This window comes from Eumetopias jubatus, unplaced genomic scaffold, assembly GCF_037043125.1.
Source record: "Eumetopias jubatus isolate StellerSeaLion01/CBP00866 unplaced genomic scaffold, mEumJub1_p1.0 scaffold_10, whole genome shotgun sequence".
Classification (NCBI taxonomy): domain Eukaryota; kingdom Metazoa; phylum Chordata; class Mammalia; order Carnivora; family Otariidae; genus Eumetopias; species Eumetopias jubatus.
Window position 1 is genome coordinate 48,871,743 of NW_028274816.1, and position 22,378 is coordinate 48,894,120.

General features: G+C 40.9%; 1 long non-coding RNA gene across 1 annotated transcript in view; it reads right to left on the minus strand.

Annotated features, from left to right (window-relative positions):
- LOC148163201 (uncharacterized) overlaps positions 1-22,378 on the minus strand; it is a 71,372-nt gene that overhangs the window by 43,695 nt on the left and 5,299 nt on the right. Inside the window, exon 2 of the long non-coding RNA XR_015769384.1 lies at positions 11,690-11,833. This is a non-coding gene — a long non-coding RNA (uncharacterized LOC148163201). The remainder of the gene's footprint in view (positions 1-11,689; positions 11,834-22,378) is intronic.

A 22,378-nucleotide genomic window follows, 5' to 3' on the forward strand; every position in this document is an offset into this window, starting at 1 on the left:
AGAGAAGGGTTGAAAGAGGCAATTATGGGAAAATATGGGGTTTTTAAAGATTTTATTTATTTGAGAGAGAGAGAGAGAGAGAGAGAAAGCATGAGCAGGCGAGAGGGAGAAGCAAACTCCCTGCTGAGCAAGGAGCCGAATGTGGGGCTTGATCCCAGGACCCTGGGATCATGACCTGAGCCGAAGGCAGCTGCTTAACTGACTGAGTCACCCAGGCACCCCTGGGAGAATATGTTTTTTGAAAATACAAAACTGGGGGGCGCCTGGGTGGTTCAGTCAGTTAAGCAGCTGCCTTCGGCTCAGGTCATGATCCCAGGGTCCTGGGATCAAGCCCCGCATTGGGCTCCCTGATCAGCGGGAAGCCTGCTTCTCCTCTCCCTCTGCCCCTCCTCCCCACTTGTTCTCCCTCTATCTTTCAAATAAATAAATAAAATCTTAAAAAAAAAAAAGTGAAAATACAAAACTGGGTGCTGGAATGGGTTAAAGACCTAAATGTGTAAGGTAAAACTACAAAGTTAATATACAAAACTGGAGAATTTCTTCATGATCATAGAGCAGAAAAACAAATAGCAGTTTCATATTATAAACCACAGGGGGAAATATGTAATTGTGGTATTAAAATAAAGGCTTTCTGTTTAATAAGAAACAGAAACAGAATACATATAGAATAGGATTATTTGCAGAATCTAAAACTGTCAGGGAATTAATACCTAGAATTTTTTTTAAAGATTTTTATTTATTTATTTGACAGAGAAAGAGAGACACAGTGAGAGAGGGAACACAAGCAGGGGGAAGTGGGAGTGGGAGAGGGAGAAGCAGGCTTCCTGCTGAGCAGGGAGCTGGATGTGGGGATCGATCCCAGGACACTGGGATCATGACCTGAGCCGAAGGCAGACGCTTAACGACTGAGCCCCCCCAGGCACCCCTAATACTAGAATATTTAAGAAACTTGCAAATCAGCAAGAAAAAGGGAGCAATCTGCATTGAAATATGAGCACAAGCTACAAAGAGGCAATTTACAAATAAAGAAGCTCAAAAAGCTGACAAGCATTAAAAAACTACTTAAAATCACTGGCAATCAGTGGAAAGCAAAGTAATACTACAAAGATGTGACACTTTAGACACTTTAGACTCATAGATATGAAAAAGCTAGGTAGTGCTGTGTTCATTGCAGATTTAGGGGTACAGAAACATTCGTATGCAATCTTAGTGGAAATGTGGACTTGTACAGCCAATCTAAAGATGATTTGACACTACTCAGACAAGAAAACTCATATCCTATGACCCAGATATCAATGGCCTTCGAAATTCTCAAACAGGTCCATAAAGGGATATATACATGGATGTTATTTAATTTTTTATGGTGGTCAGGTATTGGAGATAACCTAAGGGTCCATCCCCTGGAAAAGCAGATAGGCAAAAAGTGGTGGATGCCCTGACAAATGTTTATACAGTGACAGAAGGACTGTAATAACATGGTGGTCACTGAAAAAGAAAAAAGGAACAGAAGACATATTATGTGTATAGATAAAAAAAAAATACTGGCCTGTAAAATATGCGATTTTGTAAGAACATATTCAATATAAAAATATTTTGAATGTCTATAGTGGGAGAATGGAAACGGTGGAGATTGAATGAAGATTGACAGAGTCCTTCAACAATTAATGATTAGTGAGTCTGTTTAACTCAACTTCAGATTCAGAGGGTGATAAAAATTTTTCCTCCCTTCATATTCCCTATAGATCAAGCATTTAATGATATTATTTCTTTTCAGAATTTTGTTTTACCTCTAAGTTTTTTCTTGTTGAACTATTCTACCTAGCACCTCTAAAGAAATGTTAACTGGTAGTAGAAAAAAATAGATATATTATCTCTTTCCTAACTTAATAGGAATGCTTCTAGTATTTCCCTATTAAGAATCACAAACTTCGGGGCACCTGGGTGGTTCAGTTGGTTGGGCATCTGCCTTCGGCTTGGGTCATGATCCTAGGGTCCTGGGGTCAGGACTTCCTGCTCAGTGGAAAGCCTGCTTCTCTCTCTCCCTCTGCTGCTCCCCCTTGCTTGTGTGCTCACTCTCACTCTCTCTCTGTCAAATAAATAAAATCTTAAAAAAAAAAATAGAATCACAAACTTGGGCACCTGGGTGGTTCAGTTGGTTAAGCATCTGCTTTCAACTCAGGTCATGATCCTGGAGTCCTGGGATCGAGTCCTGCATCAGGCTCCCCGTGCAGCGGGGAGTCTGCTTCTCCCTTTGCCCCTCACCCCACTCTTGCGCTCTCTCTTGCTCTCAAATAAATAAAAATCTCTAAAAAAAAAAAAGAATCACAAACTTGTCATTTATTTTCTTGTGTATTTTCTACTATAGTCACTGCATTTCTACAGTTACTCTTATTAAGTCAGAACGGGTAATAATCCGAAATGAAGTGACAGTAAATTTCAAGGTGCAATCAGTACAAGAGGCAATATAGTCAGAAAGAAGGAAGTTAGAGAAGTGAGAGCCTCTCAACATAGACTGGGACTGGGAAAAACAATCCATGTCCAAGGAAATTAAGCTGGAAAGGCTATAGGGAAAGATTCTCATCTTGATTTTCACTTGAGAAACACCAACACACCCAAATGATTTTAATCACACTCAAAGAACCAAGTCCTTATCTTCAGAAAATATTCTTACTAGTCTGTTACCTTTAATTTTTTGTACCTTTATTTTTACATTTAACATGAAAGGCCAGGTCATGTGATAATCATTAGAAGGGCCCAAATTCAAGACTGAATAATGGTGACAAGTTATTTCAGTCTCTGCCATGCCAATAGTCTTCTAGGGAAGATGGCCCCGGCAGGTAAAATTTGCATGTTTCTTTGGCTTGTGCTTCTGTCAAATCTAATCAGAAATTTGTGTCATGGGGGGAGCGTGTGGGACGCCACGAATTCCGTTTGGAGGCATCTTTGAGCTAGTACAGTAGACACCATGAGCAAAGCTCATCCTCCCGAGTTGAAAAAATTTATGGACAAGAAATTGTCATTGAAATTAAATGGTGGCAGACATGTCCAAGGAATATTGCGGGGGTTCAATCCGTTTATGAATCTTGTGATAGATGAATGTGTGGAGTTGGCAACTAGTGGGCAACAGAACAATATTGGAATGGTGCAGATCAATGGTCTGGGCTGGAAAAATAGCTTGAAGAATCCCTTGAAATGAGACTCCCACCGCACCCCCCAAGTTTTATGCTAATGGACCTTCCTTTCAGGTAATAGGAGGAAATAGTATTATCATGTTAAGAAGCCTTGGAGCGAGTATAAACAATGGGTGTGTTCATCAGAAGAAATCAACTGCTTCCACATGTCCCCTCCATAGTACCTGTTTTACTACAATATAAAAATCAGGTCGTATGCATTTTCATATTGAACTTTTTTGTTAAATAAACTTTTATAATAGTCAAAAAAAAAAGAAATTTGTGTCATTTTTCATTGTTCCTTCTCCTCTTCCTCCTTCAGCAAATTCGAACATTTTCCCTCTGACTATATCTCAAATCCCTCTATTCCTATCTCCACTATTAACACACTAGCTTGGGCTACCATTATCTCCTCCTTAAATATCACAATTTCCTTCTTTTTAAAAATCTTTCCCCACTTTTTAAATCTCCCTACTTCCAATGTTGTCTGTTGTTTTCATGTTTAAAGTATCCAAAAGAATAGGGGCACCTGGGTGGCTCAGTCGTTAAGCGTTTCCCTTCAGCTCAGGTCATGATCTTAGGGTCCTGGGATCAAGCCCCACATTAGGCTCCCTGCTCAGCGGAGAACCTGCTTCTCCCGCTACCCTGCCCCTGCTCATGCTCTCACTCACTATCTCTCTCAAATAAATAAATATAATCTTTAAAAATAAATAAAGTATCCAAAGAATAAAACTTTAAAACTATTCTGACAGGTTTCTAATGTTGGGGGAGGATTCCCCACACCACCAAGCAATTCTCCAACATCACCTACATGCCCTACAGTTTAACTCAATTCTGACATGATCTACCTGGAGATAACATTAGATTCCACAGGGTAAGGGCTCAGTCTTATTAGAATACCACCTCCTTCTGACATCAGTTGCAAGCCCAGCTTGTCACCTGTACTTCTGACCAACCAGCTTACCGACTGGAGGTTCCAATGACCCCTCCTTGTGTTTGATTAATGTACTCAAAAAACCATTTTACTTACCAGATTACCAGTTTATTATAAAAGGATATAACTCAGGAAAACTCAAATGGAAAAGATGTATAGGGCAAGATATGGGGAAAAGGCAAAGAGCTTCCATGCCCTCTCTGAGCTTGCCACTCTCCCCAAATTTCCACATGTTCACCAACCCAGAAGCTCTCTGAACCCTGCCCTTTTGGATTTTTATGGAGGCTTCATTACAGTGTTAAAAAGTATGAAAATGATCCCTAAAACGACTATAACACTGTATTAAAAAAAAAAGTGAAAATGAGTAAAGAAAACCTCATTTAAATCTCCCACGAAGGGGAAGGTCTCATGTACCATTCCTTGCAGTCTGCATAACCAGCAGGAAGAAGGAAGATAATTCTTATTTTGCCAAGGGAGGATACTTTTCAGGTAGGAATTTTATCTCCTGCATTTAATAAAAAGAGGGAGGGGGCGCCTGGGTGGCTCAGTTGTTAAGTGTCTGCCTTTGGCTCAGGTCATGATCCCAGGGTCCTGGGATCGAGCCCCACATCGGGCTCCCTGCTCGGCCAGGAGCCTGCTTCTCCCTCTCCCACTCCCCCTGCTTGTGTTCCCTCTCTCACTGTGTCTCTCTCTCTCTGTCAAATAAATAAACAAAATCTTTTTAAAAAAATAAATAAATAAATAAAAAGAGGGAAGATCTCTCCCTGCCCCTGCAACAATCCACTAACCACCGCTTGCAGCCAATAAGAAAACTCTACAACCTCAAACTCTTTTTCTTCTCTAATGAACTTGTGTTCAAAACAACCCTCCCCAATTTCCTGCTAATGCCTAATAAAAGCTGACCTTCCCTTTGTTTCTTCAGACTTATCTGTGATTTGCCATGGTTTTCTTGTCCCCAATTGTAATTCCTCAGCTATTTTCTTTCTTTTTTTTCCTTAAGATTTTATTTATTTATTTGACAGAGAGAGAGAGAGATAGCAAGAGCAGGAACACAGCGGGGGGAATGGGAGAGGGAGAAGCAGGCTTCCAGCGGAGGAGGGAGCCCGATGCAGGACTCGATCCCAGGACCCTGGCATCATGACCTGAGCCGAAGGCAGACGCTTAAAGACTGAGCCACCCAGGCACCCTTCCTCTGCTATTTTCAAATAAACTCATTTTGCTAGCAAAAAAGCTATTTTAAAAGAAAACCACCGGCCCAAAATGTAATTACAGGGGTTTAATACTTAACCTTAATAGCACTTTCAACCTCCCCCAGAAATGCTGTCTTTACCAGTCTGGTCAGCACCAATAAAGTTATCTGTCATATAGGCCCTTCTCCATCCCCCAAAGGAAAATGAGGAAACCCACCTAATAAGATGCTTTTTTCCCCAGAGGAAGTGACCTTGATATTGAAGTCCAAACAGGAGTTCCAGGCAAGGCTTTACTGGGACTTTGGCTCAAGCACAAGGGAGACAGCACAAAGGGAAGATCCTCAGGCTGTCTCTCCAGGAGATGTCAAGGAGAGCTTTAAAGAGACATAAGCAGGAAAAGGGGGATGGCTAGGCATGTAGGCGCAGGGAATTTTGGGGGCACTTGCACATTTAAAGGTCATGCTTCTTCGTGCAGCACATGTCTAATTCCACTGCTGGGCATGATTTTTAGTATTATAACGAGGGAGAAATTTGGTGAAAGGTTAGCGCTGGGTCCATTTTGGTGCAGACCAGTTTGTTCCGCTTCTTGCAGCCCTGCTTCCCTTTTAGTGTATAGGGTACTTCTGCATTCCCGAGAGGTAGGTTACTCATGAAGCATGTGGTTCAGCTCTTCCCTCTATAGACCTAGCCAAAGAACACTGGATTTTTTGGTTAGGGGTGAGGGGACCCAAGTCCAGTCCCTGCTCTGTCTCAAGTTCCCTTTCTGGAGCTCTTTGTAGATTCCCCCTACTTATTAGATTGTGAACCTGGGCATATACCCCTTTATTCATGTAAACTAAACTACTCTGACACATATTTCCACACACTGCACAGAGGCATATTCCTCCACAGCCTTGCAAGAATTGTTAACTTTGTTCTTTGTTCTTTTTTCCCCAGTACTAGCTACTGGAACTGGGGACACAGGCTGCTTGATAACTGATCAAGGATAGAAGCAGAAAAATGTTCACCTTTAGCCCTGAATAGTTCTGGTAAGGTTTAAATAAATACATGCTGGTTGCTACATTCTTAAAGGGTCTCATGACCGTCTGTAAATCTCACTGATAGTTAATATTGAACTGAATGGTAAGCACCAGAGAAATCATGTGAGTAGAAATTTACAAGTAGAAATTTAAAGATATTTATAATACTCCCTTCATGTCCCCTCCCCCTCAAGTACTAAGCATATAACCAGCAGCTTCACACAGCAAAAGTGCAGCTAAATACACAAAGTTGCACTATAGGTCTCAAGAATTCTTTCTTGACCATTGTGCTCCATGACACTGTAACAATAACATCTCTTTTGCAGACATAAGGGCAACATGTGACAGGACCACTGGAAGGCACCAGGTCAGTATGCAGAGGGCAACTACTAACCGGGAGAAGTTTCAAGACCTTCTCTAGAAGTTTCAAGGCCCTCCAGTTCCTGCCCTAACACCCACATGCTCTGCTAATAATATATAAACTGTTCCTAGGCTCAACAAGGCAAGGTAGATTTGGGACCTGTCTTTGTCTTCTCCTTGGGTTGCCCTTCAATAAACCTTTCTCTGCTTCAAACTCCGTGACTCAGGGATGGGCTTACTAAGCACAGGGCAAACAAATCTGATTTCAGGGCTCAGCAACAATGGGATGCTGCCACATTCATGAATCATTTAATAAAGCTAATTAAATCTTTAAAATGTACTCTGTTGAATTTTTCAAATTTAACAATAGCCATGATTGATTAAATCATTGGCCATTGGCAAATGATTCAACCTCCAGACCCTCTCCCTTCCCCAAAGTTGGAGGGGGACTGAAAGTTCCAACCCTCCAATCACCTGGTAGGGGCCACTAGCAAGCAGCCCAGGCTTTGGTCATCTAGGGTTTCCCAAAGTCACCTCATTAACATAACAAAAGACATCCTGATAACTCCCTGCACTTAGTGAATTCCAAGGGTTTTAGGAGCTCACTGCCAGAAAAAGCTATGAAGAACAAATACATATTAATATAAATTACAGCATCACACTATTAAAGTTGCAATTGATCTTTAAACAGCTTAAGGAATTTATACTAAACAAAATTAGTAATTGTTTAAGTGCTCTTGAAAAGATGGTTATAGATATATTATTCATTAGATTTAGAAATTTAATAAAGTAAGCCTTGAAGAAAACATGACTAACAGTGAACATCTTTCACCCACATCAAAAGTCTTGCGGACACTAAAAAATTCATACTGTTTGAAGAACACAGGATTAACATATTCCTTGGCACATGCATGACTGCCCTCCTCTAGAGGCAGAGTTAACACATGTAGAGTACTCAACAGAGTAACGCAAACCTAAGGCATTCTGTGCATGTTTCTTCTGTGCAACCAGAAAGTAAATACCACTGCTATCACTTATTAAGTACTTACTATTCTTTCATCAAATATCTACTGAGTGCCATTCATGTGCCAGTCATTGTGTTAAATGAAGACTTAGATAAGAAACCCCTTCTTTCAAGAATACTTATTCTTCTGAAATGGTTCCAAAAAATAGAAATGGAAGGAAAACTTCCAAACTCATTTTACAGGCCAGCATTACCTTGATCCCAAAACCAGACAAAGACCCCATCAAAAAGGAGAATTACAGACCAATATCCCTGATAAACATGGATGCAAAAATTCTCACCAAAATACTAGCCAATAGGATCCAACAGTACATTAAAAGGATCATTCACCATGACCAAGTGGGATTTATTCCTGGGCTGCAAGGTTGGATCAATATCCACAAATCAATCAATGTGATATAATACATTAATAAAAGAAAGAACAAGAACCATATGATCCTCTCAAAAGATGGAGAAAAAGCATTTGACAAAGTACAGTACCTTTCTTGATTAAAACTCTTCAGAATGTAGGGATAGAGGGTACATACCTCAATATCATAAAAGCCATCTATGAAAAACCGACAGCAAATATCATTCTCAATAGGGAAAAACTGAGAGCTTTTCCCCTAAGGTCAGGAACACAGCAGGGATGTCACTATCACCACTGCTATTCAACATAGTACTAGAAGTCCTAGCCTCAGCAGTCAGACAACAAAAAGAAATAAAAGGCATCCAAATCAGCAAAGAAGTCAAACTCTCACTCTCTGCAGATGATATGATACTTTATGTGGAAAACCCAAAAGATTCCACCCCAAAACTGCTAGAACTCATACAGGAATTCAGTAAAGTGGCAGGATATAAAATCAATCCACAGAAATCAGTGGCATTTCTATACACCAAGACAGAAGAAAGAGAAATTAAGGAGTCAATCCTATTTACAATTGCATCCAAAACCATAAGATACCTAGGAATAAATCTAACCAAGGAGGCAAAGAATCTGTACTCAGAAAACTATAGAATACTCATGAAAGAAACTGAGGAAGACACAAAGAAATGGAAAAATGTTCCATGCTCATGGATTGGAAGAACAAATATTGTGAAAATACCTATGCTACCTAGAGCAATCTACACATTTAATGCAATCCTTATCAAAATACCACCCACTTTTTTCAAAGAAATGGAACAAATAATTCTAAAATTTGTATGGAAGCAGAAAAGACCCCAAATAGCCAGAGGAATGTTGAAAAAGAAAAGCAAAGCCGGTGGCATCACAATTCCTGACTTCAAGCTCTATTACAAAGCTGTCATCATCAAGACAGTATGGTACTGGCACAAAAACAGACACATAGATCAATGGAACAGAATAGAGAGCCCAGAAATGGATCCTCAACTCTATGGTCAACTAATCTTTGACAAAGCAGGAAAGAATGTCCAGTGGAAAAAAGACAGTCTCTTCAACAAATAGTGTTGGGAAAATTGGACAGCCCCATGCAGAAGAATGAAACTGGACCATTTCCTTACACCACACACAAAAATAGACTCAAAATGGATGAAAGACCTAAATGTGAGACAGGATTCCATCAAAATCCCTGAGGAGAACATCAAAATCCTGAGGTCGAAGAGGAGCAACCTCTTTGACCTCAGCCTCAGCAACTTCTTCCTAGACACATTGTCAAAGGCAAGGGAAGCAAGGGCAAAAATGAACTATTGGGACTTCATCGATATAAAAAGCTTTTGCACAGCAAAGGAAACAGTCCACAAAACCAAAGACAACCAACAGAATGGGAGAAGATATTTGCAAATGACATATCAGATAAAAGGCTAGTATCCAAAATCTATAAAGAACTTACCAAACTCAACACCCAGAGAACAAATAATCCAATCAAGAAATGGGCAGAAGACATGAACAGACGTTTCTGCAAAGAAGACATCTAAATGGCCAACAGACACATGAAAAAGTGTTCAACATCACTGGGCATCAGGGAAATACAAATCAAAACCTCAGTGAGATACCATCTCACACCAGTCAGAACAGTTAAAATTAACAAGTCAGGAAACGACAGATGTTGGCGAGGATGCGGAAAAAGGGGAACCCTCCTACACTGTTGGTGCGAAGGCAAGCTGGTGCAACCACTCTGGAAAAGAGTATGGAGGTTTTTTCAAAAAGTTGAGAATAGAGCTACCATACGATCCAGCAATTGCACTACTGGGTATTTACCCCAAAGATACAAATGTAGTGATCCGAAGTGGTATGTGCACCCCAATGTTTACAGCAGCAATGTCCACAATAGCCAAACTATGGAAAGAGCCAAGATGTTCATCAACAGATGAATGGATAAAGAAGATGTGGTATATATATAGAATGGAATATTATGCAGCCATCAAAAACCCCAAAATCTTGCCATTTGCAACAACATGGATGGAACTAGAAGGTATTATGTTAAGTGAAATAAGTCAATCAGAGAAAGACAAGTATCATGATCTCACTGATAGGAGGAATTTGAGAAACAAGACAGAGGATCATAGGGGAAGGGAGGAAAAAATAAAACAAGATGAAACCAGAGAGGGAGACAAAACATAAGAGACCCTTAATCTCAGGAAACAAACTGAGGGTTGCTGGAGTGGTAGGGGGTGGGAGGGTTGTGGGGGCTGGGTGATGGACATTGGGGAGGGTATGTGCTATGGTGAGGGCTGTGAATTGTGTAAAACTGATGAATCACAGACCTGTACCTCTGAAACAAATAATATACTATATGTTAAAAAAAAAAAAAAGATAGTAGGAAGGGAAAAATGAACCGGGGGGAAATTGGAGGGGGAGACGAAACATGAGAGACTATGGACTCTGAGAAACAAACTGAGGATTTTAGAGGGGAGGGGGTGGGGGAATGGGTTAGCCTGGTGATGGGTATTAAGAAGGGCACGTATTGCATGGAGCACTGGGGTGTTTATACGCAAACAATGAATCATGGAACACTACATCAAAAACTAATGATGTAATGTATGGTGTCTAACATAACATAATAAAATAAAAAATACACTAAAGTTAAAAATAAAACCTACCCAGATAAAGTAAAAACAAAAAAACAAAAAACCAAAAAAACCCTTCTTTCATAAACCTCATACTTACAATGGAGAGAAATGCTACTCACATTTCATACATCTAAGGGAAATACGTTTTTACCAAATAACTTTCCTATATGTACAACTTAAAATTCTCTATTATCATTTAATATTGTATAATCATACAAAATTTTTGGATATGAGAGGCTCCATTTTTAAGAAAAGCTTCATTTTCATTTTCTTTTTTATTTATTTGAGAGAGAGAAAGCAGGGGCAGGGGGAGAGGGAGAAGCAGGGAGCCTGGATGTGGGGCTCGATCCCAGGACCCTGAGATCATGACCTGAGCTGAAGGCAGATGCTTAACCAACTGAGCCACCCAGGCACCCCAAGAAAAGCTCCATTTTCAGGGAGCCTGGGTGGCTCAGTCGGTTAAGTGGTTGTCTTTGGCTCAGGTCATGATCCCAGGGTCCTGGGATCGAGCCCTGCAACAGGCTCCCTGCTCAATGACAGCCTGCTTCTCTGTCTCCACCATTTGTGCTCTCGTGTCCACCGTCTCTCTCTCAAATAAATATAAAATCTTAAAAAAAAAAAAGAAAGATAGAAAGAAAAGCTCCATTTTCCTTTCTAAAACCAATAGCTAATGATCTAATAACCTTGAACTGGGCAAAAAGACCCTTGGCCTGACCCAGAAGCGGCAACTGTTTTACAAGCAATTATCTGTAGAATCAAGAGGGCCATGAACATCTTGATCAATAAAACTGCTGGCTATGGACTTTCTGAAGACAGAATAATTAACTAATGCATAGGAGGAACAATTTCATTTATCAACATCAAGAGAACAGTCAATGTGTAACCACATTGGTTCTGCCTGTGAGTAACAATTAACTTTTTCTTTTATCCAAATCATGTAATTGCCCCCCACATCTTTTCTCATAAAAACCCCTTGCTTTCACCTTGCATGTGGGATGCTTTTCTGGATACTGCCAGAATCTGTGCTCCATAAGCTGATTCTTCAATTCCAAATAACCAGCAGGGCTTTTAAAGGTCATTGTGCTTGGCTCTGGGAGAGCTTGGAGGACACTGGATCTGAAGGGCACCTGGGGCACACAGGGGGAAGGTTGGTTACTCGTCTCGAAGTATGTCACAGAGAAGTAGGCTTTGCATTCACAGAGAAACCCCTCTGGGAACAAAGAAACTGGCAGAAGCCATTTCCCTCCCTCACCCCTCAGCATAAGCAGAGGGTCACCTGTGGGAACTAGTGTGGCGTCCACATTTCCTACCTAAATTGCTCACACCAAAACCCCCCACCCAGCCCCAGAACTCCAGAAGACTGGTCCTTCCCATTCAGCTTGCCTCTGTTCCAGCACAGCAAGCCCCCTCCTTAAGAAGAGGAGCTCTAATCCCCGCCAACACCGCGTCTCCTGACCTGGGACTTTTGTGAGGCCTAGGTTCCAGTGGCAGCAGTGACAGGTCTGATTTCACAAGCATACCAGAGCATACCTAGTAAAAACGCACCACATTCAGGCCAGGAACCAAACATTGCCCACAACAGGCAAAGAGAGCCTCTGCAGACAACTGGCCTGAAGGATATAGGAGCCAGCACACAAGAGCAGAGCACACGCAGCACACACTGGAGACACTCCCAGAAGCAACAGGCCCTGGGGAACATGGGACACTATACTGCAGAGCACTACAGGACCTCTTCTTCATAAAGCCATTGCAGCCAAGAACAGAAGACATAGGTGACCTTCTTAACACAGAGAAACAGGTACAGAGACAGACAAAATGAGAAGACAGAGGAATTTGTCCCAAATGAAAGAATAGGACAAGGCCACAGCTGGAGATCTAAGCAAAACAGATAGAAGTAACATGCCTGGGGGGGGGGGGGCGGAGCAAGATGGCGGAGGAGTAGGAGACCTAGATTTCGTCTGGTCTCAGGAATTCAGCTGAATAGGGATCAAACCATTCTGAACACCTACGAACTCAACAGGAGATCAAAGAGGAGAGTAGCAACAACTATCTGAACAGAGAAGCGACCACTTACTGGAAGGTAGGACGTGCGGAGAAGTGAATCTGAGTCGATATTCGGAAGGATAACGGCGGGGGAGGGGCCTCCGCCGGCCGCTTCTGGCAAGTGCTAGAGCCGGGGAGCACAAAATCGGACCTTTTAGAAGTCGGCTCCGCTGAGGGACATCGCTCCAGTGGCTAAGCGGGGGTGGAACCCTCGTGGGACAGTGGGGTCTCAGGACCCTCGGGGTCACAGAAAGACTGGGGGAGCCTGATTGCGCCAGAGCTCCCAGGTATCGGAGCGGGGAAGCCGGCTGCAGAGACGGAGCCGAGGCGCGGGCTCTCAGCTCAGGGTTGCCATAAACTGTGATCCGCGGCCCAGTCGGGCCACTGCTCCTGCAGCAGGGACCCAACAAGCGGCAAATCCGGGGAGACTCCCCTTCCTTCCCGGGGAGGAGCGGCGCGGGAACGCACCGCAGGGATCTGCTGGGTTTGGAGACTCCACACGGGGTCGGGTGCCAGAGATATAAACACTCGGTCACAGGCCGGGTGAGCACGGAGAGCAGCCGGAGACCAGGGACAAGGGAGTGACTGCTTTTCTCTGGGGGCGCACTGAGGAGCGGGGCCCCGAGTTCTCAGCTCCTCCGGGCAGAGATTGGGAGGCCACCATTTTTGCCCTGGTCCTCCAAGACTGTACGGAGAGCTTGCAGGGAACAAAAGCTCCTGAGATCAAACCCGAGCAGCTTGCTTAGCCCGGACCGACAAGGGCGGGGCAATTCAGCCTCCGGCAAAGACATTTGGAAACCGCAGCAACAGGCCCCTCCCCCAGAAGATCAGCACGAACAGCCAGCAAGCCAAGACCAAGTTTACCGATCAAGGAGAACGGGAGAACTCCAGCGCTAGGGGAATACTGCACATAGAATTCATGGCTTTTTTTTTTACCATGATTCATTAGTTCATCAAAGTAAATTTTTGTTAACTGTTTTTTTTTTCTTTTTCTTTTTCCCTTTTTCAACCAACATCTTATCAATCTCTTTTTTAAAAAAAAATTTTTTTTTATTTTTCATTTTTAGAGTCATATTTTATCCCTTCATAGTAGTTACCCTTATTTTTGGCATATATATATATAAGTTGTTCTCTCTTTAAAATTTTGAGATAGTTTCTTCTAACAGATAAAAATATACCCTAAATCACTAGTGTATGGTTCTGTTCTAGTCTCCTGCCTCATCACATTCTCTCCCTTTTTTCTTTTTTTTTTTAAATCTTCTTTCTTTTTTCAAACAACTTCTTATCAAGTCCTTTTATAAAATCTTTTATAATTTTCATCTTTACAGTCATCTTCTATCCCTTCATTGTATCAACTCTTATTTTGTACATATATGTCTGTCTTCCTTTAAAATTTTAGGAGGCACTTTTTTCTAACAGACCAAAATACGCCCAAAATCTAGTGTGTGGCACTGATCTATGCACTAGCCTGATCATATTTGATCACATTCTGCTTTTTTTGTATTGTTCTGTTTTTGTTTTTATCTTTTTTTTTCTTTTTCTTTTTTTTTTTTTTCTCTTTCTTTTTTCTTTCTTTCCCTTTCTTTTCCCCTGGTTTCAGGTCTTTTCTGATTTGTATACAGTATATTTGCTGGGGACGTTGTAAATCTGTTAGCATTTTGTTATCTCATTCATCTATTCTCCTCTGGACAAAATGACAAGATGAAAAAAATCACCTCAGCAAAAAGAACAAGAGGTAGTACCGTCAGCCAGGGACCTACTCAATACGGACATTAGTACGATGTCGGACCTAGAGTTCAGAATCATGACTTTAAAGATACTAGCTGGGCTTGAAAAAAGCGTGGAAGTTATTAGAGAAACCCTTTCTGGAGAAATAAAAGAACTAAAATCTAACCAAGTCGAAATCAAAAAGGCTATTGATGAGGTGCAATCAAAAATGGGGGCACTAACTGCTAGGATAAATGAGGCAGAAGAGAGAATCAGTGATATAGAAGACCAAATGATGGAAAATAAAGAGGCTGAGAAAAAGAGAAACAACTACAGCATCACGAGGGCAGAATTCGAGAGATAAGCAATACGCTAAGACGAAACAACATTAGAATAATTGGGATCCCAGAAGAAGAAGAAAGAGAGAGAGGGGCAGAAGGTATATTGGAGCAAATAATAGCAGAGAACTTCCCTAATGTGATGAAGGAAACAGGCATCAAAATCCAGGAGGCACAGAGAACCCCTCTCAAAATCAATAATAATAGGTCAACACCCCGACATCTAATAGTAAAACTTACATGTCTCAGAGACAAAGAGAAAATCCTGAAAGCAGCTCGGGAGAAGAGATATGTTACCTACAATGGTAAAAATATTAGATTGGCAACAGACCTATCCACAGAGACCTGGCAGGCCAGAAAGGACTGGCAAGATATCTTCAGAGCACTAAACGAGAAAAATATGCAGCCAAGAATACTATATCCAGCTAGGCTGTCATTGAAAATAGAAGGAGAGATAAAAAGCTTCCAGAACAAACAAAAACTAAAGGAATTTGCAAACACGAAACCAGCCCTCCAAGAAATATTGAAAGGGGTCCTCTAAGCAAAGAGAGAGCCTAAAAGCAGCAAAGATCAGAAAGGAACACAGACAACATACAGTAACAGTCACCTTACAGGCAATACAATGGCACTAAATTCATACCTTTCAATAGTTACCCTGAATGTAAATGGGCTCAATGCCCCAATCAAAAGACACAGGCTATCAGATTGGATTAAAAAACAAGACCCATCCATATGCTGTCTGCAAGAGACTCATTTTAGACCCAAAGACACCCCCAGATTGAAAGTGAGGGGGTGGAAAACCATTTACCATGCTAATGGACACCAAAAGAAAGCTGGGGTGGCAATCCTTATATCAGACAAACTAGATTTTAAAACAAAGACTGTAATAAGAGATGAGGAAGGACACTATATCCTACTTAAAGGGTCTATCCAACAAGAAGATCTAACAATTGTAAATATCTATGCCCCGAACATGGGAGCAGCCAATTATATAAGGCAATTAATAACAAAAGCAAAGAAACACATCGACAACAATACAATAATAGTGGGGGACTTTAACAGCCCCCTGACTGAAATGGACAGATCCTCTAAGCAAAAGATCAACAAGGAAATAAAGACTTTAAATGACACACTGGACCAAATGGACTTCACAGACATATTCAGAACGTTCCATCCCAAAGCAACGGAATACACATTCTTCTCTAGTGCCCATGGAACATTCTCCAGAATTGATCACATCCTAGGTCACAAATCAGGTCTCAACCGGTACCAAAAGATTGGGATCATTCCCTGCATATTTTCAGACCACAATGCTTTGAAACTAGAACTCAATCACAAGAGGAAAGTCAGAAAGAACTCAAATACATGGAGGCTAAAGAGCATCCTACTAAAGAATGAATGGGTCAACCAGGAAATTAAAGAAGAATTAAAAAAATTCATGGAAACCAATGAAAATGAAAACACAACTGTCCAAAATCTTTGGGATACAGCAAAGGCAGTCCTGAGAGGAAAGTATATAGCAATACAAGCCTTTCTCAAGAAACAAGAAAGGTCTCAAATACACAATCTAACCCTACACCTAAAGGAGCTGGAGAAAGAACAGCAAATAAAGCCTAAACCCAGCAGGAGAAGAGAAATAATAAAGATCAGAGCAGACATCAATGAACTAGAAACCAAAAGAACAGTAGAACAGATCAACAAACCTAGGAGCTGGTTCTTTGAAAGAATTAACAAGATTGATAAACCCCTGGCCAGACTTATCAAAAAGAAAAGAGAAATGACCCAAATCAACAAAATCATGAATGAAAGAGGAGAGATCACAACCAACACCAAAGAAATACAAACAATTATAAGAACATATTATGAGCAACTCTATGCCAGCAAATTAGATAACCTGGAAGAAATGGGTGCATTCCTAGAGATGTATCAACTACCAAAACTGAACCAGGAAGAAATAGAAAACCTGAACAGACCTATAACCACTAAGGAAATTGAAGCAGTCATCAAAAATCTCCCAAGAAACAAAAGCCCAGGGCCAGATGGCTTCCCAGGGGAATTCTATCAGACATTTAAAGAAGAATTAATACCTATTCTCCTGAAACTGTTCCAAAAAATAGAAATGGAAGGAAAACTTCCAAATTCATTTTATGAAGCCACCATTACCTTGATCCCAAAACCAGACAAAGACCCCATCAAAAAGGAGAATTACAGACCAATATCCTTGATGAACATGGATGCAAAAATTCTCACCAAAATACTAGCCAATAGGATCCAACAGTACATTAAAAGGATTATTCACCACGACCAAGTGGGATTTATCCCTGGGCTGCAAGGCTGGTTCAACATCCACAAATCAATCAACGTGATACAATACATTAACAAAAGAAAGAACAAGAATCATATGATCCTCTCAATAGATGCAGAAAAAGCATTTGACAAAGTACAGCATCCTTTCTTGATCAAAACTCTTCAGAGTATAGGGATAGAGGGTACATACCTCAATATCATAAAAGCCATCTATGAAAAACCTACAGCGAATATCATTCTCAATGGGGAAAAGCTGAGAGCTTTTCCCCTAAGGTCAGGAACGCGGCAGGGATGTCCACTCTCACCACTGTTATTCAACATAGTATTAGAAGTCCTAGCCACAGCGATCAGACAACAAAAAGAAATCAAAGGCATCCAAATCGGCAAAGAGGAAGTCAAACTCTCACTCTTTGCAGATGATATGATACTTTATGTGGAAAACCCAAAAGACTCCACCCCAAAACTGCTAGAACTCATACAGGAATTCAGTCAAGTAGCAGGCTATAAAATCAATGCACAGAAATCAGTGGCATTCCTATACACCAACAACAAGACAGAAGAGAGACAAATCAAGGAGTCAATCCCATTCACAATTGCACCCAAAACCATAAGATACCTAGGAATAAATTTAACCAAAGAGGCAAAGGATCTGTACTCAGAAAACTATAAAATACTCAGGAAAGAAATTGAAGAAGACACAAAGAAATGGAAAAACGTTCCATGCTCATGGATTGGAAGAACAAACATTGTGAAGATGTCAATGCTACCTAGAGCAATCTACACATTCAATGCAATCCCCATCAAAATACCATCCACTTTTTTCAAAGAAATGGAACAAATAATCCTAAAATTTGTATGGAACCAGAAGAGACCCCGAATAGCCAGGGGAATATTGAAAAAGAAAAGCAAAGCTGGCGGCATCACAATTCCGGACTTCCAGCTCTATTACAAAGCTGTCATCATCAAGACAGTATGGTACTGGCACAAAAACAGACACATAGATCAATGGAACAGAATCGAGAGCCCAGAAATGGACCCTCAACTCTATGGTCAACTAATCTTTGACAAAGCAGGAAAGAATGTCCAGTGGAAAAAAGACAGTCTCTTCAACAAATGGTGTTGGGAAAATTGGACAGCCACATGCAGAAGAATGAAACTGGACCATTTCCTTACACCACACACAAAAATAGACTCCAAATGGTTGAAAGACCTAAACGTGAGACAGGAGTCCATCCAAATCCTAAAGGAGAACACAGGTAGCAACCTCTTCGACCTCAGCCGCAGCAACTTCTTCCTAGAAACATCACCAAAGGCACAGGAAGCCAGGGCAAAAATGAACTATTGGGATTTCATCAAGATAAAAAGCTTTTGCACAGCAAAAGAAACAGTCCACAAAACCAAAAGACAACCGACAGAATGGGAGAAAATATTTGCAAATGACCTATCAGATAAAGGGCTAGTATCCAAAATCTATAAAGAACTTATCAAACTCAACACCCAAAGAACAAATAATCCAATCAAGAAATGGGCAGAAGACATGAACAGACATTTTTCCAAAGAAGACATCCAAATGGCCAACAGGCACATGAAAAAGTGCTCAACATCGCTCGGCATCAGGGAAATCCAAATCAAAACCTCAATGAGATACCACCTCACTCCCGTCAGAATAGCTAAAATTAACAAGTCAGGGAACGACAGATGTTGGCGGGGATGTGGAGAAAGGGGAACCCTCCTACACTGTTGGTGGGAATGCAAGCTGGTGCAACCCCTCTGGAAAACAGTATGGAGGTTCCTCAAACAGTTGAAATTAGAGCTACCATTCGATCTAGCAATTGCACTACTGGGTATTTACCCCAAAGATACAAATATTGGGAGCCGAAGGGGTACGTGCACCCCAATGTTTATAGCAGCAATGTCCACAATAGCCAAACTGTGGAAAGAGCCAAGATGTCCATCGACAGATGAATGGATAAAGAAGATGTGGTATATATACACAATGGAATATTATGCAGCCATCAAAAGAAATGAGATCTTGCCATTTGCAACGACGTGGATGGAACTGGAGGGTGTTATGCTGAGTGAAATAAGTCAATCAGAGAAAGACATGTATCATATGACCTCACTGATATGAGGAATTCTTAATCTCAGGAACAAACTGAGGGTTGCTGGAGTGGTCGGGGGTGGGAGGGATGGGGTGGCTGGGTGATAGACATTGGGGAAGATGTGTGCTACGGTGAGCGCTGTGAATTGTGTAAGACTGTTGAATCACAGATCTGTACTTCTGAAACAAATAATGCAACATATTTTGAGGGAAAAAAAAGAAAAAGAAGAAGATAGCAGGAGAGGAAGAATGAAGGGGAGTAAGTCAGAGGGGGAGACGAACCAGGAGAGATGATGGACTCTGAAAAACAAACTGAGGTTTCTAGAGGGGAGGAGGGTAGGGGGATGGGGTAGCCTGGTGATGGGTATTAAAGAGGGCACATTCTGCATGGAGCACTGGGTGTTATGAACAAACAATGAATCATGGAACACTACACCAAAACAAATTATGTAATATATGGTGATTAACATAACAATTACAAAATTAAAAAAAAAAAAGAAGTAACATGCCTGATAGAGAATTTTTTTAAAGATTTTGTTTATTTATTTGTCAGAGAGAGAGAGAGCACATAAGCAGAAGGAGCAGCAGGTAGAGGGAGAAGCAGGCTCCCCGCTGAGCAAGGAGCCCAATGTGGGACTCGATTCCAGGACCCTGGGATCTGAGCCACCCAGGCCTCCCCCTGATAGAGAATTTAAAGCAATGATTATGAGGATACTCACTGGTCTTGGCCAAAGAGTGGAAGACATCAGTGAAACAACCCAGGGATAAGAAATAACATAGTAGAGATAAAGGGCTCCATAAACAAAATGAGACACATATTTGATGGAATGAACAACAGATTATAAGAAGCCGAGGAACAAATGAATGACTTAGAGGACAGTAATGAAAAGTAATCAAGCTGAATAAAAGAGGGAAAAAAGAATTATGCAAACCAAGAATAGACTTAGGGAACACAGTGACTCCATCAATAACAACATTTGTATTATAGGAGTCCCAGAAGAAGAGAGAGGGAAGCAGAGACTTTATTTGAAGAAACAATAGCTGAAAACTTCCCTAATCTGGGGAAAGGAAAGAGATATCCAGATCCAGGAGGCACAGAGAACCCCCAACAAAATCAACAAAAGCAGATCCACACCAAGACAATCATAATCATATTGGCAAAATATAATGAGAAAAATATTAAAAGCAGCAAGACAAAAGAAGACAGCTGCATACAAATGGAACCCCAAGGCTATCAGATTTTTCAGCACAAACTTTCCAAGCCAGAAAGAAGTGGCATGATATATTCAAAGTGCTGAATGGGAAAAACCTGCAGCCAAGAATACTCTATGCAGCAAAGTTATCACTCAGAATAGAAGGAGAGATCAAGAGTTTCCCACACAAACAAAAACTGAAAGAATTCATGACCACTAAACAAGCTCTGCAAAAAATATTAAAGGGGATTATTTGAGTGGAAAGTAAAAACTAAAAATGACAGTATGAAGGTAGGAAACACAAAGGCAGTAAAAATGAATATTTCTGTAAAAATCAGTCAAAAATCTCACCAAAAAAAAAAAAAATGTAAAACATGACACCATATACCTAAAACATGGGGATGGGGTAAAGAATGGGTTCAAACTTTAATGACCACGAACTTAGTATAGAGTGCTATAAGTAGATGTTATATACATACCTAATGGAAACCACTAATAGATATGCAAAGAAAAAGAGAAAGAAACCCAAATATATCACTAAATAAAACCAGCAAATCATGAAAGAGTGGAAGATGAGAATCAGAGAAAATCTTCAGAAACTATAAAACATGAAATAAAAAGGCAATAAATACATACCAATAATTACTTTGAATGTAAATGGACTAAACACTCTAATCAAAAGACACAGGGTGACATGGCGTGCCTGGGTAGCTCAGTCAAATAAGTGTCAAACTCTTGGTTTCGGCTTATGTCATGATCTCACAGTCATGAGATCGAGTCCTGTGTCAGACTCCTTGCTCAGTGCGGAGTCTGCTTAGGATTCTCTCTCTCCCTCTCCTTCCCCCTCTGCTCCTTCCCCTACTTGCACACTCTGTCTCTAAAATAAATAAATAAAATCTTAAAAAAAAAAAAAAAAGACATAGGGTGACAGAAGGGAGAAGACATAGAGAATTTTTTTTTCAAAAACAATACCCAACTATATGCTGCCTACAAGAGACTCATTTTAGAACTAAAGACACCAGCAGATTGAAAGTGAGAGAATGGAGAAACATTTATCATATGAATGGATGTCAGAAGAAAGTAAGAGTAGCAATATTTATATCAGACAAAAGAGACTATTTTTTAAAAAGATTTTATTTTTATTTATTTATCAGGGAGAGAGAGAGCACAAGCAGGGGAGCAGCAGGCAGAGGGAGAAGCAGGCTCCCCGCTGAGCAGGGAGCCCAATGCGGGACGTGATCCCAGGACCCTGAGATCATGACCTGAGCCAAAGGCAGATGCCCAACCAGATGAGCCACCCAGGCGTCCCCAAAATAGACTCTAAAACAAAGACTGTAACAAGAAAGAAAGAAGGACACTAAATAATAAAGGGGACAATGCAACAAGAAGATATAACAATTGTCAATATTTACCTCCACAACATGTGATCACCCAAACACTTAAAACAGTTAGTAACAAATATAAAGCAACTAATGTATAATAATACAATAATAGGAAACATTAACATCCCACTTACATCAATGCTCATATCATCCAAACAGAAAGTCAAGAAGGAAACAATGGCTTTGAATGACACACTGGACCAGATGGATTTAACAGATATATTCAGAACATCCCATACTAAAATAGCAAAATACACACTCTTTTCAAGGGCACATGGAACATTCTCCACATCAAATCACATATTAGGCCAAAAAACAAACCTCAACAAATTCCAAAAGACTGAATGAAGTTGGGGGTGCCTGGGTGGCTGTCAGTTGAGTTTTTGACTTTTGGTTTCAGCTCAGATCATGATCTCATGGGTTGTGGGATCCAGCCCCATCGTGGGCTCTGGGCTCAGCAGAAAGGCTGCTTGGAATTCTCTCTCCCTCTCCCTCTGCCCTTCCCCCTGCTTGCACTCTCTTTCTCTCTCACTCTCAAATAAATAAATAAATCTTAAAAAAAAAAAGATTGAATGAAGTCATACCATGCATCTTTTCTGAC